The sequence below is a fragment of the Euleptes europaea genome, chromosome 4 (assembly GCF_029931775.1).
Source record: "Euleptes europaea isolate rEulEur1 chromosome 4, rEulEur1.hap1, whole genome shotgun sequence".
In the NCBI taxonomy this organism is placed as follows: Eukaryota; Metazoa; Chordata; class Lepidosauria; order Squamata; family Sphaerodactylidae; genus Euleptes; species Euleptes europaea.
The window spans coordinates 107,669,484-107,676,524 of NC_079315.1; positions in this window are offsets into that span (position 1 = coordinate 107,669,484).

Here is a 7,041-nt window from a genome sequence, read left to right on the forward strand (position 1 = left end):
GGAAGGGTGAGGCGACCTCTGATGGGCGGAAACGGCATGCATAATCAACACAAAAACCTGAAGTCGTCGGAGGGGTGACGGCGAGGGAAACCAATAACTAGGAGGAGGAAAGAGGAGCCGTCAAGTGGGAATAGCCTCAATCTGAGCTACAGGTCTGCGGCTCCTTTTTCATAATGCGACGGCAGTCACAAAGATGACTTGTTTTGGGTTCCAAGCCAGTCCATGCGCATGTTTTGAATGCCACCGGTCTTCAAATGTATCAGGGAAGGAGAAAGCTGTAGCTGTTTTTATTAAGCTGTTTTTCTTAGCATCTGCTCTGGGGCATTTTTTTTTTTTTGTTTGCTAAATATAAAAATAGATTTTTTGCAATGTTTCCCCTGATACAGGGCTCGCTCCCCAGTGCGGTGCCCATTAGCGCCATGGTGCTTGCCCACATCTTTCCCGGGGCACAACAAGGGTTTCTAAACAGTGGCTGGGGCCAGGTAGGGCTGTTGGCCAAGCAGGGCTTCTGATGGACCACTGGAGATCGGCAGGGCAGATTAAAACGTTGTTTCGGTGGCAGCTGCCACCACAGCGTTGGTTTTATTCTCTGTCCCTCCACTTTTCCAGTATATTTTTTAAACATCCCTCTTCTTCCCTGGGCTTGGGCTCCCTGTGAGTGCGTGTCTTTGCACCACACCGCCTCCTGCTGCAGCCATTTTGTGGTTGGCTCTGCCTCCTGCAGCAGCCAATTTGTGGTTGGCTCCGCCTCCTGCTGCAGCCATTTTGTGGTTGGCTCCGCCTCCTGCAGCGGCCATTTTGTGGTTGCACCTACAAAATTCTAAAGGTGCCCGCAGGCTCGAAAAGGTTGGGGATCCCTACCCTAATATGACTGTCAAACAGCTAGGAATGGGTCCAATTAAAATCCAAGCCTCGTTCAGCAAGGAGTAGTGCATGGTTTGTGTGTTGTCCCTAGGGTTGCCAATCTCCAGGTACGAGCTGGAGATCTCCTGCTATTACAACGGATCGCCAGTCGATAGAGGTCAGTTCCCCTGGAGAAAATGGCCGCTTTGGCAATTGGACTCTATGGCATTGAAGTCCCCCCCCTCCCCAAATCCCGCCCTCCTCAGGCTCCGCCCCAAAAATCTCCACCTATTTCCCAACCCAGAGCTGGAAACCCTAGTTGTCCTGATGAAGGTTAGAACAATTTAGCCTATGCCAGCTAAGCTTTTTTAGAAGCAACATACTGAAGCTTTTCTAGAGCCAGGTGCAACAGGATGCTACCCAGTCTCTCAAGTACATAGACAAAGATACACATAAATATAACTATTTACAGATGGGTAACTGCATTAGTCTGTAGTAGCAGAATAAAACAGGAGTTCAGTGATATCTGATAGACTAACAAAGTTTATTCTAGCCTAAGGTTCCATGAATCAGAGCTAATTTCACCAGATGCACATAAATATGGTATTTTATATTAAATATTAACTATTTATTACACATAAATATGAATCCTGTTTACAAGTTACAGTGAACACACATACAATCTTTGTATGGAGTTGCCATGTCACCCCTCTCCATCGGTGGGAGGTTTTTTTTTGGGGGGGGGTGTATGTGTGGGGGGAGGGGTGATCGCATGCGCGTCTGGCCGCACGCAATGAGATTACATCACTTCAGGGTTTACTCCCAGAAGCGCCGCATCGCTGTGGCCGCTTTAGCACTCAAACCCCCCAAATGCTGGCATTGGATCCCTGCTTTGGAGCAGCCTGGTGGATTGGCGGGCAGTTGCCTGCTGAAACCACCCACTTGGCAACCCTATCTACGTACAGTGTACACTTGATTGAAACTTCTATGTGTTTTGAGTAATTCTCCTGTTACAGACAGCATATGTACAGCTGAACATGTGGTACAACTAGGATTGCCAGTTGTGGGTTGGGAAATACCTGGAGATTTTGGGGTGGAGTCTGAGGAAGGTGGGGTTTGAAAAGGAGAGGGACTTCAACGGGGTATAACACCATAGAGTCCACCTTCCAAAGCAGCCGTTTTCTCCAGGTGACCTGACCTCTGTCACCTGGAGATCAATTGTAATTCTTGAAGATCTGCAGGCCCCACCAGGAGGTTGGCAACCCTACAGCGGAGAGGGAGATTCCAAAATGAAGGATGGGAAAGGCGTGAGAGGACTGTGAGCATCTGCAATCAAGCATCCTTCGGCTTTATAGCAGTTGGGGATAAAGGATTAAGTGGTTAAGCCAAAGTCTTTAACCAAAGAGGTGGGTCTGAGGAGGGATTTGAAGGGAGGCAAGCGGCAGTAGGGGGCTGTTCTTGGAGGGACTCCAGGCATAAAGGCCAAAGCTATTTACAGGAGTCAAAAGACTTCAGAAAGAAACGAGGGTTTTAGAACTGAAGGTTGCAGGCTGAGAAGCCAGTAGGGCAGGGGGTCCCCCAACCTTTTTGAGCCTGTAGACCCCTTGAAATTCTGATACAGTTAGGGCTGCCAGCTCTTGGTTGGGAAATACTTGGAGATTTCGGGGGTGGAGCCTGAGGAGGGTAGGATTTGGGGAAGGAAAGTCCACCTTCCAAAGCAACCATTTTCTCCAGTTGAACAGATCTTGATTGCCTGGAGATCAATTGTAATCCCAGGAGCTCTCCAGCCATCACCTGGACCTTAGCAACCCTAGATACAATGTGGTGGGCGAGCAGCCACAAAAGGGTTTTTTTTTTTTAATTTTTTAATTTTCTTATTAAGTCACACACAATTTCAATATTGTCATCTTCATAGTTACCTAAAATAAAACAATTCCAAACTGATCAGCCTAATCTGTATTGACTTTTTTTCTGACTTCCCCTCCTCTATCAAATTAATATCTATATAATCCCCTCTGTATTTGTTTTCTAATTCATTATAAGTCATTATAACATTTCTATAAACTACATATTATCATCCTATATACTTTAATTATTGAATACTTCATCCTTTCAACATTAATTGAATTAGATTAAGTCATAGCCTTTAACATTTCCCATATTTAATTCATTTTCACAATATGTTATCCATGACTCCCATTCTCTCACATATTTTTCATTGTCTTTTTGATTTACTAAAGCAGTAAGTTTAGCCATTTCTGCTAGTTCAAACATTTTATTTATCCAGTCATTCTTGTCTGGTATCTCAGACATTTTCCATTTAGCTGCATAGACCAATCTTGTAGCAGTGGTGGCATATATCGAAAAGGTTCTTTGTGTCAAGATATGTTCTGGTATCATACTTAACAGCATCATCTCTGGTGTTTTTGGGATATTTCGCTGTAAAATTAATCTTAATTCATTGTAAATCATATCCCAACAGCCACAAAAGGGTTGTTGTCCGACGTTCAGCCAGCGACAAAATGGCTGCCATAGCTTACTTTCAGTCACACAGTGAAGATCCTTGTGGTGTGGTGGCAGCTATAGTAGCCAAAGCAATGGTTTTTAAAATCTGCACAGCCAGTCAAATCTCTAGTGGCCAATCAGAACCCTTGTTGGACAAAAACCCCACCTAGCCCTGCCCACTTTCTAACAATACTTGGCAGGCACAAGGAAAGGCGTTGGTAGGCGCCATGGCACCCTCAGGTACCATGATGGGGACCCCTGCAGCAGAGACATTTTCAGAGTGAACATTGCATGGTCTGGTTGACTAGACAAGTGGTAGCGTTGGCACCGGAGTTTCAGACAGGCAAGGAAGTACAAAGAGGAAAAGGATTCCAGGTGTTAAGATGACCACAGAAGACCTCATCTCAGGTAGACATACAAATATCCATCAGATACCACCCTGGCAAAGTTGTCTTCTCACATAGCGTCAGTTTTCTCCTTCCCAGCTAGGGGTGCCAGCTCCAGGTTGGGAAATACCTGGAGATTTTTGGGGCAGAGCCTGATGAAGGTGGGGTTTGGGGAGGGGAGGGGCTTTAATGCCATAAGTCCAATTGCCAAAGTGGCCATGTTCTCCAAGGGAACTGATCTCTGTTGCCTGGAGAGCAATTGTATTAGCAAGAGATCTCCAGCCTACGGTTGCCAGGTCCCTCTTTGCCACCGGCGGGAGATTTTGGGGGCCGAGCCTGAGGAGGGCAGGGTTTGGGAGGGGAGGGACGTCAATGCCAAAGAGTCCAATGGCCAAAGTGGCCATTTTCTCCAGGTGAACTGATCTCTATCAGTTGGAGATCAATTGTAATAGCAGGAGATCTCCAGCTAATACCTGGAGGTTGGCAACCCTACTCCAGCCATCACCTGGAGGTTGGCAACCCTATTCCCAGCAGTTAAAAGTAACTTCCAACTCTGCTCATTGTAGAGGGCAAACCCATTCTGCAGAGATATTTGAAAGTGACACCAATGGCCACAGGCCTGCTTTGTTTCTGCTACTGAACCCAGCCAAGTGGATTTATTATCTTAAGTGGCACCTTGCTATAATTATCCATTTTATTAACGAAGCAGGAGCCGCTAATCTCTTAAGTGGCCAGAAGAGTTTCCAAGTATCAAGTAATCCTTAAAAATCCTTTATAAATCTACTTGTTCCCTTCATGACAACTTCATGGAAGTGATGTCATAGCCACCGGCTATGTTCTAGGAATTTCCCAAATCTCCACGGCAAAGACAGGACAAAATAAAAAGTAAGCACACATCTTTGCTAGAATGCTTGAAAACTTTGATTAATGCACTGCAACCCTTTGCTGTGTGTTAGTTAAAGTTTTCAAACATTTTAACAAAAATGTGTATTTAAGTCTTTTATGCATGGCTGTTTCACCCCTCTGACGACTTCGGGTCTTTGTGTTGATTATGCATGCCGTTTCCGACGGTCAGAAGTCACCTCGCTCTCCCCCGCCTTTCCCCACGTTTTGCCCACATTTTCAAATTCGAGATAAAACAGGTCTCTGAAAATGCGGGCAAAATGCAGGGAAACGCAGGGGGAGAGGGAGGCGACCTCTGACGGTCAGAAACGGCATGCCTAATCAACACAAAAACCCGAAGTAGTCAGAGGGGTGACGGCGAGTGAAACAGCCATGCATAAAAGACCTTACTTTCTGTTTTGTATTCGACTACACAAAGCAGCAGTGTCTGTATCGATTGTCTTTAATGACTTCGATAACAGATCATTTTTCACATTGTTCCGAAAGATACAAAATTGCCAAAAAGTCCATATAATGATTTTACATTGATTTTTATCTAGCAGGGGAGAAAGTGGGAAGAACCCGTTGGCATCCGTTGACCAGATGCCGAGTTCTGTCTGAGTGGAATTCTTCTCCTTGAATGTACTTAGCCTGGGTGGAGCCAGAGGAACTAGCCAAGGCAGACAGCTTGTTCGACAGGACCAGCCCAGATCTCTTCCCTGTTGAAACAAACTTGTAATTTTAAGTAAGTTGCTTTGGGGTCCTGAGAAGAAAAGCAGTTCAGAAATGCTCCAATAAATACATACAATGTGAACACAAACTTGAACACACAAAGCTGCCTTCTGCTGAGTCAGACCCTTCATCTGTCCAAGTCAATATAGTCTACTCTGACTGGCAGAAGCACTCCAGGGTCTTGGGCAGAGGTTTTTCACATCACCTGCTACCTGGTCTGGAGATGCCGGAGATTGAATCTGGAACCTTCTGAATTCCAAGAAAATGCTCTACCTCTGAACAGCGGCCCTTCCAATATAATAGTTTCCTGCACACTGTCTCATACTTTGGTGACCCTTTGGTTATATTCATCATCCCATTCCCCTGCAATTGTTAGTTTAGCGGCTACAAGTAAATTTCATACTATAGCATTCTCTGTTTACATTATCTTTGAATAGTCTTACAGCAATGACTTCCAAAATCAAGGGAAGTCTATACTTAATCTGATATATAATAATGTTTCCCTCAATAATTTTTTCCTGTGGTCATCAAATATTAAAAAGTTGATATTTTTATATCAGAGTCTAAATTAATTTGCTTTAATTTTTCAAGGTAAAGGTGCAAGCACCGGGTCATTTCTGATCCATGGGGTGATGTCACGTCACAATGTTTACTAGGCAGACCATGTTTATGGGGTAGTTTGCCATTGCCTTCCCCAGTTGTCTACACTTTACCCCCAGCAAGCTGGGTACTCATTTTACCAACCTCGGAAGGTTGGAAGGCTGAGTCAACCTTGAGCCGGCTACCTGAAACCAATTTCCGTCGGTATCAAACTCAGGTCATGAGCAGAGCTGTTGACAGTAGTACAGCAGTTTACCACTCTGTGCCATGGGGCTCAAATTTTTCAAGAGTCCTCCTAAAATCTGAAAGCCCTTGAGGTGTTTTTTTCCTTTAAAGAAATGTCGAAAATTCATGGCAAGGAAGAACACCCACTCTGGTTTGGGAAAATGACTCGCAACCTAAGTGCGAACATACAAGGAAAGCCCGCAGAAGTCGGCGCTGCAAACGCCAAGTGTGGACATGGCCCTGATCCTAGACGGAGTTACATCCTTCTAAGCCCGTTGAAGGCAACACACTTTCAAATTTCAATACCTTTATTGGCATACCATCAAGCAGTCGAGCAGACTTAAAAGCATGTAAATCTGCTTAGGATGGTGATTTTTTATACTCCTTTACACAGAGAGAGATTTCAGCGCAGATCTACTTTTGCATAACTTTATAGAACAAAGTACCTTATCTAAAAGCGCAGCACCAAACAAGTCTAAAGCTCTTGACCTTAGAATTAAAATGTGACAGGAACTTCTTGAAAATCTTATTGAAAGCATCTGGTGGTTTAAAGGAGCTAATTAAATTCGTCAGCAGATATAGGATCAGCATTTTCCTGGTTTAAAGGGTCAAAGGAGAAAGTACAATCGGAATCACCAAACAAGTGATTAGTAGGATCCCATCAAATTTAAGAGTTGATGGGAGTTAACAGGTCTGAAATATAATTATAAGGACTACTATGGGGGGCTGCTTGCTCAAAGTTGCATTATATACATATTGACAAGGTCAGATGTAGCCATGTTGGTCCACTATTTTTTTTTAAAGCCCAAGGGATTATATTTGATCTGTGTAGCTATTAAGCTTAATTAAAAGGGCTATGGCAGGTAAG